Below are 18,443 nucleotides of genomic sequence, written 5' to 3' on the forward strand. Positions count from 1 at the left end.
TTTCTGAGTGTTTTGAGACAGGTGCCATTATAGGAAGTTTTTTTGACCCGTTTCCAGTTTTTGGGTCCGGGCAGTCGAAAAAAAAAATTTTGGTCGAAAAATTTCGTGCCCATCCTGTCAGTTTGAGCTAGGAAGAGTTTTGAGACACTCGCCATTATAGTGATTTTTCGCAAAAAAAAAAGCAGCGCAAAAAAGAAGAGCGAAAAAAAAAATTCAGAGTGTGCTTTTCCCTTGTTTAGGTGCCGCGCCGTGATTTTGTTGGTGTTCTAGGCTCGCGTCTCTAGCACAGTCTAGCCTAGGACCAGCACAGTACCGTCGTTGAGCGTTTATTCAACTTTGCATCTCTGAATTGATTATTGCTGACCCTTTTTGCTACCATAGTATAAGCCTTCCCAGCTCCACATACATCTACGTCGTGCGTTTGACTCTCCCTGGTAATCGCTCTATCCAAGCTTTGAGAGTTTTGACTACAACGGTTGCCGATCACCGCCTGTTGCTGGGTAAGAACTGGTAAGAATTTGAGTTTTGCTTGACGGATTTGTGACACCCACCACCACCACTTGTTCGTAGTCTGTAGGATCATATTCTTGTGTGTTTCTATTGCTGCTAACCATGCCAGGATCACAAGCCGACGAGATTGACTGGGAGAATTTATCGAACAAGGAGCTTCATGATAAGTTTCAGCAAATGATGACTGAACAGGTGCAAGATGTGCTGAACAATTTTGAAGAGGCCATGGAGAAGATCACTGGCCTTGAGAAGACGTTTGAAACAAAGCTCGATAACAGATTTAATGAATTGCTCGCGCGTCTTCCACCACCACCACCCGCTGCACCTAACGCACCTCTCCAACAACAACAACAACGACTACCTCCACGTCGCGAAATAGACCTTCGCCGGGCGAGCCGTGTTCCTCTTGCGTTTGGCCAAACTGTTGGTGCTGCTGTTGATACTTCTGTGGCTCCTGCTACTGCTGTTGCTGGTACCCAGGAGGATGATGAGTATGCGGGCGATTATGAGGATGAGGTTGATCAAAATCAGATCTACGAGCAGCCACCAGCACCACCACCAGCAGGTCGACCTCAGGTATATATTCGTAATGGTAGGCCTGCACCACCACCTCAGGTACGAGATGATGTCCATATTCCTAAACTGAAATTGAATATTCCACCATTTGAGGGTAGATATGTTCCTGATATATATCTTACTTGGGAGTTAGAAACTGAACAACGATTTACATGTTTACAATATCCTGAGGAGAGACGAGTTGTTGCTGCTGTTTGTGCTTTCACTAGTTTTGCATGTGTATGGTGGTCTGAACATTGTAGATTATATCCTATTCCAACTACTTGGGCTGCTTTGAAAACTGCTATGCGTACGCGTTGGGTTCCACCATATTATCAACGTGAATTGCTTCAAAAATTGCAGCGTTTAAGACAAGAAAAAAATTCTGTAGAAGAATATTATCAGGAATTACAAACTGGCATGATTAGATGTGGTATTGTTGAGGAGAATGAAGCTATGCTTGCACGTTTTCTGGGTGGATTAAATAGAGAGATTCAGACCATTCTAGACTATAAGGAGTATACTAATATCACTCGTTTATTCCATCTTGCTTGTAAAGCTGAACGTGAAGTGCAGGATCGACAAGCATTGGGGCGAACTAACTTTTCTGCAGGCCGATCTTCATCATGGACACCACGTGCATCTTCTACTTCAACTGCACCAGCACCTCCATCCGGTGCCACCTCCAGCCGTGATACAAGAAAACAGGCACAACCACCATTATCTGCCAAGAGCGCACCTGCGGGGCCTGCACAGCGTTCTTCTTCTTCCATGGCATCAACAGGGCACACAAGTGATATTATTTGTCGTCGTTATAAGGGAGGAGGTCATTATGCGAGGGAATGCAAATCTCCGCGTGTGATGATTGCTACTGCGGATGGTGGATATGAGTCCGCTAGTGACTATGATGAGGAGACATTGGCTCTTATTACACGTGAAGAACATGGTGGAGATGATTCTGATCATGAGACGCAATACATGGCTCCTGAAGACGCTGACAGGTATGAATGTTTAGTTGCTCAACGTGTTTTGAGTGTGCAGGTCACACAAGCTGAGCAAAATCAGAGGCACAATTTGTTCCATACCAAGGGAGTTGTGAAGGAACGTTCTGTGCGCGTCATAATAGACGGAGGGAGCTGCAACAACTTGGCTAGCATGGAGATGGTGGAGAAGCTTTCTCTCACCACAAGACCACATCCACATCCTTACTACGTCCAATGGTTCAACAACAGCGGCAAGGTTAAGGTAACACGTACTGTTCGTGTGCATTTTAGTATCTCTACATATGCTGATTATGTTGATTGTGATGTGGTACCTATGCAAGCATGTTCCTTATTACTTGGTAGACCATGGCAATTTGATAAAAATTCTGTACACCATGGTAGAAACAATCACTATACTCTTGTTCATAAGGATACAAATATTACTTTGCTTCCTATGACTCCTGATTCCATTTTGAAAGATGATATTAATAGAGCTAATAAAGCAAAACAGGAGACGAATAAGAGTGAAAATCAGATTGTGGCAAAAGAATTTGAGCAACAAATGAAGCCTAATAATAAACCATCTAGTGTTGCTTCTGAAATTAAATTGAAAAGTGCATGTTTATTTGCCACCAAATCTGATATTGATGAGCTAGATTTCAGCAAATCTGTTTGCTATGCTTTTGTGTGCAAAGAGGCATTATTTTCATTCGAGGACGTGCCTTCCTCTTTGCCTCCTGCTGTCACTAACATTTTGCAGGAGTTCGCTGACGTCTTTCCACAAGACGTGCCACCGGGATTACCGCATATTCGAGGGATTGAGCATCAGATTGACTTAATTCCCGGTGCTTCACTGCCAAACCGTGCACCATACCGTACCAATCCAGAGGAGACAAAGGAGATTATGCGTCAAGTACAAGAGCTTCTCGACAAAGGTTATATACGCGAATCCCTTAGTCCTTGTGCTGTTCCTATTATTCTAGTGCCGAAAAAGGATGGTACATCACGTATGTGTGTTGATTGTAGAGGCATTAATAATATTACTATTCGTTATCGTCATCCTATTCCTAGGCTAGATGATATGCTTGATGAATTGAGTGGCTCTACAATATTCTCCAAAGTTGATTTACGTAGTGGATACCATCAAATTCGTATGAAATTGGGAGATGAATGGAAAACAGCATTCAAAACTAAGTTTGGATTATATGAGTGGTTAGTCATGCCTTTTGGGTTAACTAATGCACCTAGTACTTTCATGAGATTGATGAACGAAGTTTTACGTGCTTTCATTGGACGATTTGTGGTAGTTTACTTTGATGACATATTGATTTATAGCAGATCTTTGGAAGAACATTTGGAACATTTACGTGTTGTTTTTATTGCTCTACGTGATGCACGTTTGTTTGGTAACCTTGGGAAGTGCACCTTTTGCACCGACCGAGTATCTTTTCTTGGCTATGTTGTTACTCCACAGGGAATTGAAGTTGACAAAGCCAAGATTGAAGCTATTGAGAGTTGGCCGCAGCCCAAAACGGTCACACAAGTGAGGAGTTTTCTTGGCCTCGCTAGATTCTATAGGCGTTTTGTGAGAGATTTCAGCACTATTGCTGCACCTCTCAACGAGCTTACAAAGAAGGATGTGCCTTTTGTTTGGGGTACCGCACAGGAAGAAGCCTTCATGGTATTGAAAGATAAGTTGACACATGCTCCTTTACTCCAACTTCCTGATTTTAATAAGACTTTTGAGCTTGAATGTGATGCTAGTGGAATTGGATTAGGAGGTGTGTTATTACAAGATGGCAAACCTGTTGCATACTTTTCTGAAAAATTGAGTGGGCCTAGTCTGAATTATTCTACTTATGATAAAGAATTATATGCTCTTGTTCGGACTTTAGAAACATGGCAACATTATTTATGGCCCAAAGAATTTGTTATACATTCTGATCATGAATCTTTGAAACATATTAAAAGTCAAGCTAAACTGAATCGTAGACATGCTAAATGGTTTGAATTCATTGAGACTTTCCCTTATGTCATTAAACACAAGAAGGGAAAAGAAAATGTTATTGCTGATGCATTGTCTCGTCGCTATACTATGCTTTCACAACTTGACTTCAAAATATTTGGTTTGGAGACCATCAAAGATCAATATGTGCATGATGCTGATTTTAAAGATGTAATGCAGAATTGTAAAGAAGGAAGAATGTGGAACAAGTTTGTCGTTAACGATGGATTTGTGTTTCGTGCTAACAAGCTATGCATTCCAGCTAGCTCCGTTCGTCTTTTGTTGTTGCAGGAAGCGCATGGAGGAGGATTAATGGGACATTTTGGCGTGAAGAAGACGGAGGATGTACTTGCTACACATTTCTTTTGGCCAAAGATGAGACGGGATGTTGAGCGTTTTATTGCTCGATGCACTACATGTCAAAAAGCTAAGTCACGACTCAATCCTCATGGTTTATATATGCCTTTGCCTGTACCTAGTGTTCCTTGGGAGGATATATCTATGGACTTTGTTTTAGGTTTACCTCGAACAAAGAAGGGGAGGGATAGCATATTTGTTGTCGTGGATAGATTCTCGAAAATGGCACACTTTATACCATGTCATAAAAGCGATGATGCTGTTAATGTTGCTGATTTGTTCTTTCGTGAAATTATTCGCTTGCATGGTGTGCCAAATACTATTGTTTCAGATCGTGATACTAAATTTCTTAGCCACTTTTGGAGATGTTTATGGGCTAAGTTGGGGACTAAACTGCTTTTTAGTACTACTTGTCACCCCCAAACTGATGGACAAACTGAAGTAGTCAATAGAAAATGTGGGAGGAATGCTTGCCTCATATTGAATTTGCTTATAATCGTTCATTGCATTCTACTACTAAGATGTGCCCTTTTGAAGTTGTGTATGGTTTCCTACCTCGTGCACCTATTGATTTGTTGCCTCTTCCATCTTCGGAGAAGGTTAATTTTGATGCTAAACAACGTGCTGAATTGATTTTAAAAATGCATGAGTTAACTAAGGAAAACATTGAGCGTATGAATGCTAAATATAAACTTGCTGGAGATAAGGGTAGAAAACATGTTGTGTTTGCACCTGGAGATCTTGTTTGGTTACATTTGCGTAAGGATAGATTTCCTGATTTGCGCAAATCAAAGCTAATGCCACGTGCTGATGGTCCCTTTAAAGTGTTAGAGAAAATAAATGATAATGCATATAAACTTGAGCTGCCTGCAGATTTTGGGGTTAGTCCCACTTTTAACATTGCAGATTTGAAGCCTTATTTGGGTGAGGAAGATGAACTTCCGTCGAGGACGACTTCATTTCAAGAAGGGGAGGATGATGAGGACATCAATACAATTGTTACACCCACAGCCCCTGCTGCTATACATACTGGACCAATTACTAGAGCTTGTGCACGCCAACTAAATTACCAGGTACTTTCGTTTCTTGGTAATGATTCTAATGTTCATGAGAATATGATGCTGCCTAAATTGGATACATTTGTTTTGCTTACAAATGAAGGGCCTAGCTTGGAGAAGGATGAACATTGGAGCAAGAACAAGCATGGAGATGATGGCATGCGCAAGGGAAACAAGAACGGAGTTACAAGTGATGATTTCAGGACTTTGAAGCCACCATAATGGGTGCATGAAGCCTTGGACGAAATATACAAGATGCCACTTCACAAATTTCGTCCCGAGGCTATTTTAGGTGCTGCGTCACCTTATTATTGGGCCAGGCCCATGTAATTTCGAAATACATAAGTATAGGCTATTTTTAGAGTCCGTATGTGTGGGGAAACAAGCGATAGGGTTGATTTCGGACCCCTCCACCAAGGGCCACGAAATTCCCCCCCCCCCTCTTCCTCCATATATACAGCCCTTAGGGCATCGTTTAGACTTTGGGTTTTGTTTAGATTAAAAGTTCGCCATAGCTGCAACTTCGCGTACTTCGTTTGTGTTCAACTACCAGACAAAGGCGTCACAGAACCCCACCTTGATCAATAAAGCTTTCATCTTATATTCGCAATATCGAGATTGCAATCTCAGTTTCTTGCTTGTTCTTCGTTTGCTCGCAGGAAACAGACCCTCGTGGTCAGGTTGATCGTGCTCCGGCGTGGTCAATAACCTCTCGGAGTTGGTTTAGCGATTGCTAAGGCGCGACGTCCTCGCACGTTCGTAGTCGGATCGTCAAAGTCGACTTCCACCAAAGCGAAATCCATCATCTCATCGAAAGACGGGACACCTTTGCCTCTATCAATGCTTGTTCTTGCTCCAATGTTCATCCTTCTCCAAGCTAGGACCTTCATTTGTAAGCAAAACAAATGTATCCAATTTAGGCAGCATCATATTCTCATGAACATTAGAATCATTACCAAGAAACGAAAGTACCTGGTAATTTAGTTGGCGTGCGCGAGCTCTAGTAATTGGTCCAGTATGTATAGCAGCAGGGGCTGTGGGTGTAACAATGGTATTGATGTCCTCATCATGCAGGAAACAGACCTTCGTGGCAAGTTGATCGTGCTCCGACTTGGTCAATAACCTCTTGGAGTTGGTTTAGCGATTGCTAGGGCGCGACGCCCTCGCACGTTCGTAGTCGGATCGTCAAAGTCGACTTCCTCCAAAACGATAGCCACCATCTCATCGAAAGATGGGACACCTTTGCCTCTATCAGCCACTGGAGCCCTGCGTCACCGTCGCCAAGGTCCATCGACTCCACCCTAGGTCCGATCGACCCCGCCGGCGCCTCTGGTCTCCTCTGCCTCGTCGCCGCCAGGGACCTCGCCTCCTCGAGCGCTTCGCCGCCTGCAGCCTCCTCCGCCCTGAAGCTCGCCGCCCCGCCCAACTCCGGCCAGATCCGGCCGAGAATGGGTGCCCCGTGAAACCGGATCTGCCCGTCCCCGGCCTCCTCAACACCGCCGGACCCCGCCATCGCCTCGGACACCTCGCCGGAGCCGGCCAGATCTGGACGGCCACGTCCCGGATCACCCCGAACCGCCAACCAAACGTCACCCCTCCATCATGGATTCCTCCATCCCGCATCGCCCCATTCAGTTTCTGCAAGGTCTAAATTCCACCAAGTCCCTGAGTTTTGAACATCATGTGTGCATGTCTGACCTATTGTAACTTCATGCATACTGCTTCATTTTACGTGTATAGTATGTCAAAATGTTCATCTCATAGTTCTCTTCATGATTGTCTAGTTTTCATTCATGTTAATATTCATCTTGATGCCTTAATTTTCGTTGCAAAACTGCTATGTGATATATACTACTGGAATCTGTTGATTGTTAACATCATTTTTGCATCTTGTGAGTGCCACAACTTTGTCCCTGTTGATGCTATGATGATGATATTGATATGCACATGTTATGCTCTTCATGCGCTACATGTTGGTGTGCTTTTCAATCATGTTAGGGTGCATCTTGATATTTTAATCCCTGTTGCAAAAGTGCATGTTGTTGTTAACTGCTGAAAACTACTGTAACTTGCTGATTTGTCATTTTTGTTGCATTCTGTATGTTTATCCAATGGGCATGATGTCTACATGTTTTAAGAGCATAATCATGCCATATTACAATGGTGCCATCCATGTGTTTGTATATTCCCTGTAGTGAGTGCATCAAGCTTGGGAAGTGAGCTACTTGCTGTCAACTTTCTGTCAAGTCTGTTTCTGTCATATTATGATGCTATATTTGCTTGATGCTACCAATTAATCCATCCATAATATGGAGATGCTTAGTTGACATGTTTTGATGTCTATGTTATGATATATCATGACATTCCTTTTGATGCCCTATATATGTCCTTTAGCATATGTTTTCATTGCCATGAACATGCCTATATCCTGTTCCAGATTTCTGTTAACTTCATGATGCTATGTTGTGAGCTTGCTATTTTTTAATCCATGCCTCTTATGGAGATGCTCCAATTACATGTTTTGAAGTATGCTATGAGTAATTTGTTCACATGTCATGGTTGTTAATTTTGGATATCATATGCCTCTGTTCCGTTCTTGTAAACATGCTATCATAATGTTTCTGTTTTACACTTGCTCAGACTGTTTCAACATTCAATATTGTCTTGTTGGTTCCTACTAATCCATGAGCCATATGTGTGTGATGCCATGATGTTATTTGCTCTTTGTTATGCGTACTTTGATTCCATGCCATTGGTTGCTATATAAACTTGTTGTAGCTTGTCTCGTTCTTGCTCTCAAGTTGTCATCATATTAATTCTGCTCATGTATATGCTCATGTGTTATAAAGTTGCATTTTGCATTGATCATATTGGTTTAATCTGATGCCTATGAACCTGAACCTTAATGATATTTTAAGTATTTTATCTGTACATGAAGTGCATGTCAAGTTTGTGCTCATATGATTCCTGTAGCATGTTGTTTTGATGTTTGCAAAGTGCCTACTTGTTGTTTTGGGCAGATTGTTGTTATAACTTGTTTGGAGTGTATGTGTTGCACCGTTGCTCCATTTTGAGCATGCTCTATATGAAACATGCTTGATTTTGCATGTAGTTTGATCTTATCATGTTGCATCCATGTTTTGAGAGTGTTTGCTTAATGTTTGAATGCATTTTGCATCCATGCCATGTTTGACTTGTTTTTCTCATATCTTCTAGGCCGTAGCTCCGAACTAAATGAACTTTATATGTAACTTGACTAAAATTTTGTGTAGATCATCTTGGTGCATCTTAACTTGCTTAACAACTTGTGATGAGGACATAACTACCTTGGATATGACCAAACATATTGCATACATGCATATTTGTCAGGAGATTTCTATTGCAAACTATTCAATAGTCTATTTATGTTATCCAGAACAAAATTCTTCATACACTTTTGTGTTTTGTCTAATTGCAGGTGTATGGGACATTTGTACAATCCACATATGAAGATAAGGGAAAAGGAGATGTTTAGGTTGTGTTCAAAAAGTCCTCTCACGTCACTTTTGGGCCAAGAGAAGATAGAGTCCAAGTCTCTCACGTTCTGGATTCAGATTCGGACTGCACAGACATACCTGACTCAAAACGCCAACAACTTTTTCATACGGACTCCGAATTGGGTGATTCTTTTTTTGTTGGAAACTAGATTTCGTGCTCTTTCCATCCCATTTGGACTCACCTTCAAATTCGTCTGGAGCGTTGAGTTGTGGACGAAACAATCTGATGCTGCAGCAGAATCCGAGTCAAACTACAAGTCCAAAGGTGTTACATCACCTCCACTTGGGCCCATTGGCCTTGTACGACCTAGATTAAGTTTTAGGCTGCCTTGGGACGTCCTACCACCTCCTTGGCCGCCACCCCTTGCTCCTATATAAGTAGATCCATCTAGTAGCTTTTCCTTGGGATTTGTTTAGTTAAAAGTTAGCCATTGCAACTTCGTGTACTTCGTTTGTGTCCAACGACCAGACCAAGACCGCTTCCGGATCCCCACCATTATCAATACTTCATATATATTTGCGATATTCAGATTGCTTTATCATATTCTTGCTCGTTCTTCGATTGCTTGCAGGAATAGACCTTCGTGGTCAGGCTGACCGTGCTTCCAGCATCGTCAGTAACCTCAGGAGATTGGTTTAGCGGTTGCTAAGGCGCAATGTCGTGCACGTTTGTAGTCGGATCGCCAAAGTCGTCTCCACCAAATCGATAGTTATCATCTCATCGAAAGAACGGGACCCTCGCCTCTATCAAGTGGTATCAGTTTTCAGGTTGCTCGGTGAGAATTTCCAGTTTTCCTAGATTAGATTTATTTTCTTACCTCTTGTCCAAGAAAAATCCACAAAAAAGAGTTAGATCTATTCATCCTTTGTCCAAGCCAGTCTGAGCCTTTGCAATTTTCTTTTCATTGCTTGCATAGTTGAATTATCGGTTGCATCATCGTGTCGAGTTGCTGGTCTTAGTGTCTAGGTCGTTTAGAGTTTCAAGTTCTGTTCACATTAGTCACGTCGCCGCTGCATCGTTATCCCTTCCGCTGTCCGCCATCCATCCATCAATTTCCTGCACATGCTACCCACCGTTCATTGTCATAATCATAGTTGAGATCGTTCCCATCTTTGCTTGATCCAATCTACATCTTATCTAGTTTGTTTTGAAAAGAGGGAGAGAGAAAAAAAGATAGAGAAAAAAACGAGAGAAAAAAAGTGAAAAAAAAAGTCAGAGAAAAAAAAGAAAGGAAAAGGAAAAAAAGTGTGAGAAAAAAAAGACAGGAGAAAAAAAAATTGGATCTATCTAGAATCAATCTCGTACCTGAATTCGGATTGGAATCTGTTTTGCGCACTGTTCAGTAAAACAAGTGTATTTTCCTCATACGAAGTCCGTTTTGGCTCTGTGAGTACTCAAATTGAAGATAGCGACGAGCCGCATCTAAATAGTTGCAGAAGCTAGTTCAGTATTTGGCACCTCAACATCAGCTTCTAAATAGGTCTACTGCTATTGTGATCTTCACTTATATCTTGCTGTCCAGAGCTACTTCATATCCTTTATTGATGCTAGTTGTGCGACGACGTGACCTCATTAGTGTTCTAGGCTCGCGTCTCTAGTTTGGTCTAGCCTAGGACCAGCACAGTACCGTCGTTGAGCGTTTATTCAACATTGCATCTCTGAATTGATTATTGCTAATCTTTTGCTACCATATATAGCCAACCCAGCTCCACATATTTCTACACCGTGTATACGTACGTTCCCCTGGCAATCGTTTTACACAATCTTCGGAGTTATTTGACACCGCTGGTTGCCTGTCACCACCTGCCGCATGGTAAGAACTTGTAAGATATTGATATTTGCTTTACTGTGAGCACTTTACAACCACATCCTAGTAGTTCATAGGAACATTATTCTCGAATTTTGATTCTTGTTTCTACTAATCATGACAGGTTCTAGAGATAGAAGTTCTTGGATGACGGACACATCTTCACCATCACGAGAGTTGGGACAACACACACAAGCATATGGTCAGGTTATCTCTTTACCATCATTTGAGGGTAGATTTAATCCTGCTATTTATCTAGCTTGGGAGCTTGAAGTAGAACAAGTTTTTAGTCACCATGATTTTTCTGAACTTGAGAGAGTACGAGCTACCATTAGAGCATTTACTGGTTTTGCTTCTGTTTGGTGGAGTGTACATTGTAAGAAAAACATTGATAACCAACCCACAACTTGGAAAGTTTTGAAAGCTGTAATGAGACAACAATTTTTTCCTCCCTACTATCGTCGTGAATTGCATCGCAAATTGGAGCAATTAAAACAAGGCAGTAACACTGTTCATGCTTACTACCAAGAGTTCAAATCTTATATGCATCATTGTGACATAGAAGAATCTGAGGATGATACAATGAATAGATTTTTTGGTGGTTTGAACCATGATATTCAGGCAAGATTTCAGTATATTCCTCGTTGCATTACTGGTATGTATGTCCGTGCTTGTACCTTTGAGAGACAAATACAGGAGGATGCATTGGGTGACTACAACAACTACTATTCCAATTCATGCTCACCACCGCCGGTTGGTTACTCCACTATTACACCTACTAGAGCAGCCCCACCTCGGATTGTGAGCGTGATATCATCTCAAGAGTATGGTACATTGTCAACGTCCGTACCTACATCAGCTACATCTCTGCGAGGTAACAGTAAAGGTCTTGATGATATAACTTCACATGAGAATGAAGCATGCCTAGTTAACTTGAATGCATCATGTGTTGAGTTACGTGTTGATTTGAGCACACCACCTATTTTAGAGACTCTTTTTACTGTCATGAATGCGTCATGTGATCAAACAACTGAAATATCAACAATTTTGAGTGCACCCATTGAATTAACTGTTGATGCAAAAGAACCAATGTTTAATCATTTTGATATGACCTCTAATCTTGATGATGATTCTGTGTCCAATGACTTATTGCATGTTTGCTTATTTAAGCATGTTGTAGCATGTAAATTTGATGCAAGTAAGGTTTATTCATCGAAGTTAGGATGGTTTAATGATGAACATTGCCAATCTTTTGAAGTGAATAAGAGCTTCACTTATATGTGCAAACTGAGTTGCAATATTTTCATGCCTTCTACTTCTTGTGATAATTTTTTGGCTTTAGATTTTATGAACAATGGAAGTTACTCATGTATACATGTGACATATGTGCAAAAATCAAGGGAAGTTAAAATGGATGACATATACATATACAACATGTACACCTTGTCTCTTTTGTTAGTCACATTTCAGATTAAGCAATGCCGAGGACGGCTTTGTTTTCAAAAAGGGGAGGATGATGAGGACATAACTACCTTGGATACGACCAAAAATATTGCATACATGCATATTTATCAGGAGATTTCTTTTGCAAACTATTCAATAGTCTATTTATGTTATCCAGAACAAAATTCTTCACACACTTTTGTGTTTTGTCTAATTGCAGGTGTATGGGACATTTGTACAATCCATATATGAAGATAAGGGAAAAGGAGATGTTTAGGTTGTGTTCAAAAAGTCCTCTCACGTCACTTTTGGGCCAAGAGAAGATAGAGTCCAAGTCTCTCACGTTCTGGATTCAGATTCGGACTGCACAGACATACCAGACTCAAAACGCCAACAACTTTTTCATACGGACTCCGAATTGGGTGATTCTTTTTTTGTTGGAAACTAGATTTCGTGCTCTTTCCATCCCAATTGGATTCACCTTCAAATTCGTCCGGAGCGTTGAGTTGTGGACGAAACAATCTGATGCTGCAGCAGAATCCGAGTCAAACTACAAGTCCAAAGGTGTTACATCACCTCCACTTGGGCCCATTGGCCTTGTACGACCTAGATTTAGTTTTAGGCTGCCTTGGGACGTCCTCCCACCTCCTTGGCCGCCACCCCTTGCTCCTATATAAGTAGATCCATCTAGTAGCTTTTCCTTGGGATTTGTTTAGTTAAAAGTTAGCCATTGCAACTTCGTGTACTTCGTTTGTGTCCAACGACCATACCAAGACCGCTTCCGGATCCCCACCATTATCAATACTTCATATATATTCGCGATATTCATATTGTTTTATCATATTCTTGCTCGTTCTTCGATTGCTTGCAGGAATAGACCTTCGTGGTCAGGCTGACCGTGCTTCCAGCATCGTCAGTAACCTCAGGAGATTGGTTTAGCGGTTGCTAAGGCGCAATGTCGTGCACGTTTGTAGTCGGATCGCCAAAGTCGTCTCCACCAAATCGATAGTTATCATCTCATCGAAAGAACGAGACCCTCGCCTCTATCAACTTGAGCATAAGGTTTATTCAGATCTGGACCAATTTCGAAATTTGCATATGAGGACTTACCGGATTTGTTATATATATGTTGTTTCCAGCCTCATGTAAACTTGCTTTGATGTGTTGTTCTTGTACGCATCATCTCTTGCCATGAGTAGCATCATAGAGCCTTTGTCATGCATCATACTTGGTTGAGCATCATGTCATGTTTATGTGTTGTGTGTTTACCATGTTTTTTGCTTCTTTCCGGTTGTGCTTCCTCTCGATAGTTCCTGTTTCGTTGCGACCGTGAGGATTCGTTCGGCTACGCTTGGTTTGTCTTCGCCCGTTCGTCTTCTTCATGGACTCGTTCTTCTTCCTAGCGGGATTTCAGGCAAGATGACCGTTACCCTGGATCTCACTACTATCATTGCTATGCTAGTTGTTTCGTTCTATCGCTATGCTGTGTTACCTATCACTTGTTTTTCAAGCCTCCCAAATTGCCATGTCAGCCTCTAACCTTTTTACCCTTCCTAGCAAACCGTTGTTTGGCAATGTTACCGCTTTCGCTCAGCTCCTCTTATAGCGTTGCTAGCTGCAGGTGAAGTTGAAGATTGCTCCATGTTGGAACATTTTTATGTTGGGATATCACAATATCTCTTATCTAATTGATGCATCTATATACTTGGTAAAGGGTGGAAGGCTCGGCCTTATGCCTGGTGTTTTGTTCCACTCTTGCCGCCTTAGTTTCGGTTATACCGGTGTTATGTTCCTTGATTTTGTGTTCCTTACGCGGTAGGGTTTATGAGAACCCCTTGACAGTTCGCGTTGAATAAAACTCCTCCAGCAAGGCCCAACCTTGGTTCTACATTTGCCTAACAACCTATAACCTTTCCCTTGGGAGTAAATAACCCGAGGGTCATCTTTATTTTAACCCCCAGGCTAGTGCTTCTCTAAGTGTTGGTCCGAACTGAGTAGACTGCAGGGCCACCTCGGGGAAACTTGAAGGCTGGTTTTACTCGTAGGATGTCTCATCCGGTGTGCCCTGAGAATGAGATATGTGCAGCTCCTATCGGGATTTGTCGGCATAGTCGGGTGGTCTTGCTGTTTTGTTTTACCATTGTCGAAATATCTTGTAACCTGGATTCTGAGACTGATCGGGTCTTCCCGGGAGAAGGAATATCCTTTGCTAATCGTGAGAGCTTGTGATGGGCTAAGTTGGGACACCCCTGCAGGGTTTAAACTTTCAAAAGCCAGGCCCATGGTTATGTGGCAGATGGGAATTTGTTAATATCCGGTTGGAGAGAACTTGATACTTGACTTAATTAAAATGCATCAACCGCGTGTGTGGCTGTGATGGTCTCTTTTCGGTGGAGTCCGAGAAGTGAACACATTTGGGTTATGTATGAACGTACGTAGTTTCAGGATCACTTCTTGATCACTTCTAGCTTCTCGACCGTTGTGTTGCTTCTCTTCTCGCTCTTATTTGCGTATGTTAGCCACCATATATGCTTAGTCGCTGCTGCAACCTCACCACTTACCCATTCCATACCCTTTAAGCTTTGCTAGTCTTGATACCCATGGTAATGGGATTGCTGTGTCCTCGTGGCTCACAAATTACTACTACAACAGTTGCAGGTATAGGTAATGCGATGATCATGACGCGAGAGCGATGCTTGCTTGTTTTGAGTTCTTCTTCTGCTTCTTCTTCTTTCAGGGGATAGGTTCCTGGTCGGCAGCCTGGGCTCGCAGGGTTGATGTCGTTTGAGTTTCTGTTTGTGTTTCATCCATAACCGGATGTTGCTCTTGTGTATGACGATGTTGTATTCGTGTGGCATTGTATGCCTCTTGTATGTATCCCCAACTATTATGTAATGGTATGATGTAATGATATCCACCTTGCAAAAGCGTCTCCAATATGCGCTTCTATCCTTGGTGGGACCTTCGAGTTCCTTTAGGATAGGGTCGCATATTGGGCGTGACATTTGGACACATACACATCCAATACATAAAGGAGTAGGGTTTTACACTTCACAGTGGCACGAACCTAGGTAAACACCGTGCGTTCACTGTTGGTCCTGCTCTTTGTGCATGACGGTTACTCAAGTCGAACCGCAAAGGGATAGCCATGATCCCATAGATGGACGTATACACGACACATCCAAAACTTATTTTTACAACCTAGATTTGGCCTCCGAAATGTTGTCAACGTTGACAAAGAGTGTGATGGACGCATACCACATTTCGTTGTGATCGTTTTGGCGGGTCATGGAGCTCAAATGGAGTTCGTATGGCCAAATTGTGGTCGCTTCAAGGATACAACATAGGGGGACAGACCGTGAACGCAACTTTCAAGGTAAGTTGATCGCGTCGACGAACCATCTTGCACCACTCAGAATGACCTATAGTTTTTTTTGTAGATAAACAGAATGAGGAAGAGTTGTTATGTTCTTTATCATCCAAGAATAATGCATCTGCTCGTGAAAAAGTGAGAGTGGTAGCGGGGCGTGTGATAGACAATGTAAAGCATGAATTCTTGGGTTTCGATGCAACGAAGAGCCTCCTCCTTCTGTCATGATTGAACATGTAGTCTTTATGCCTTGTAAATGGAAGGATGGTGCATTTCTATATGTATTATTGTTCATATATATTTCCGTGGGTGAGCTCATGGAAGGGTGGTAGAGTACATTTCAAAGATAAAATCATTTGAAACTCAATTTTACTACCTGGATCTGGCCTTCCAAAATTAGTCGACGTCGACAAAGAGGGTGATGCACTCATAACAACTTTTGTTGTGATCGTTTTGGCAGGTCATGGAGCTCAAATGGAGTTCATATGGCCAAATTGTGGTCGTTTATGGATACAACATCGAGGGACGGACCGTGAACACAACTTTCAGGGTAAGTTGATCGCGCCGACGGGCCATATTCCACCATTCAGAATGACCTGTAATTTTTTGTGCATATATAAATGAGGAGGAGCTGTTATGTACTTTTTCATCCAATAATAATGCATTTTTGGTGAAAAAGTGAGGGTGGTAACAGGGCATGTGATAGACCATGTAAAGCATCAATTCTTGGGTTTCGATGCAACGAAGAGTCGTCTCCTTCTGTCCTGACTGAACCTGTAGTCTTTTTGGTTTGTAAATGGAAGGATGGTGCTTTGCCTTATTTCTTATTGTCCATATATTTGTTCGAGGGTGAGATCATGGAAGGGTGGTAGAGTACACATCAAAGATTAAATCTTCTGAAACTCAGTTTTAAAACCTAGATTTGGCCTCCGAAATGTTGTCGACATCGACGAAGAGGGTGATAGATGCATACAACATTTTGTTGTCATTGTTTTTATGGGTCATGGAGCTCAAATGGAGTTCGTATGGCTAAATTGTCGTTGTTTTATGGATACAACATTGGGGGATAGACCGTGATCACAACTTTTAGGGTAAGTTGATCGCGCCGACGAGCCATTTTGCACCATTAAGAACAACCTGCAATTTTGTGTGTGCATAAATAGAATGAGGAAGAGCTATTATGTACTTTATCATCCAAGAATAATGCATCTGCTCAGGAAAAAGTGTGGGTGGTAGCGGGGTGGGTTATAAACCATGTAAAGCATGAATTCTTGGGTTTCGATGCAACGAAGAGCCTCCTCCTTCTGTCCTAATTTAACTTGTAGTCTTTATGGTTTGCGAATGGAAGGATGGTGCGTTGCTCTACATGTTATTATCCATATATTTGTCCGTGGGTGAGCTCATGGATGGGTGGTACAGTACACATCAAAGATAAAATCATCCAAAACTCAAATTTACAACCTAGATCTGGCCTACAAAATGTTGTCGACACCAATGAAGAGGGTGATGCATGCATACACATTTTCGGTGTGATCGTTTTGGCGGGTCATGGAGCTCAAATGGATTTCCTATGGCTAAATTGTGGTCGCTTTATGGATACAACATCGGGGGACAGACCATGAATACAACTTTTTATGGTAAGTTGATCGCGCCGACGAGCCATCTAGCACAATTCGGAATGACTTATAGTTTTTCGTGTGCATAAATAGAATGAAAAAGAGCTGTTGTGTACTTTATCATGCAAGAATAATGCATCTGTTGGTGAAAAAGTAAGGGTGGTAGCGGGGCGGGTGATAGACCATGTAAAGCATGAGTTCTTAGGTTTCGATGCAACTAAGAGTGATAGAGGCAAAGGTTTCCCGTCTTTCGATGAGATGGTGGCTTTCGTTTTGGAGGAAGTCGACTTTGACGATCTGACTACGAATGAGCGAGGACGTCGCGCCTTAGCAATCGCTAAACCAACTCCGAGAGGTTATTGACCACGCCGGAGCACGAGCAACCTGACCACGAAGGTTTGTTTCCTGCAGGCAAACGAAGAACAAGCAAGAAACTAAGATTGCAATCTGGATATTGCGAATATAAGAGGAAAGCTTTATTGATCAAGGTGGGGTTCTGTGACGCCTTTGTCTGGTCGTTGAACACAAGCGAAGTACGCGAAGTTGCAGCTATGGCAAACTTTAGTCTCAACAAAACCCAAAGTCTAAACGATGCCCTAAGGGCTATATATATGGAGGAAGACGGGGGAATTTCTTGGCCCTTGGGGAAGGGGTCCGAAACCAACCCTATCTCTTGTTTCCCCACACATACGGACTCTAAAAACAGCCTATACTGAAGTATTTCAAAAATACATGGGCCTGGCCCAATAATAAGGTGACGCAGCACCAAGAATAGCCTCTGGACGAAAGTTATGAAGTGGCATCTTGTATATTTCGTCCAAGGATTCATGCACACATTATAGTGGCTTCAACGTCCTGAAATCATCACTTCTAACTCCGTTCTTGTTCCCCTTGCGCATGCCATCATCTCCATGCTTGTTCTTGCTCCAATGTTCATCCTGCTCCAAGCTAGGCCCTTCATTTGTAAGCAAAGCAAATGTATACAATTTAGGCAGCATCATATTCTCATGAACATTAGAATCATTACCAAGAAACGAAAATACCTGGTAATTTAATTGGCGTGCGCGAGCTCTAGTAATTGGTCCAGTATGTATAGCAGTAGGTGCTGTGGGTGTAACAATGGTATTGATGTCCTCATCATCCTCCCCTTCTTGAAATGAAGTCGTCCTGATGAGGACATCAATACAATTGTTACACCCACA

This window comes from Triticum aestivum, chromosome 7B, assembly GCF_018294505.1.
Source record: "Triticum aestivum cultivar Chinese Spring chromosome 7B, IWGSC CS RefSeq v2.1, whole genome shotgun sequence".
NCBI lineage: Eukaryota > Viridiplantae > Streptophyta > Magnoliopsida > Poales > Poaceae > Triticum > Triticum aestivum.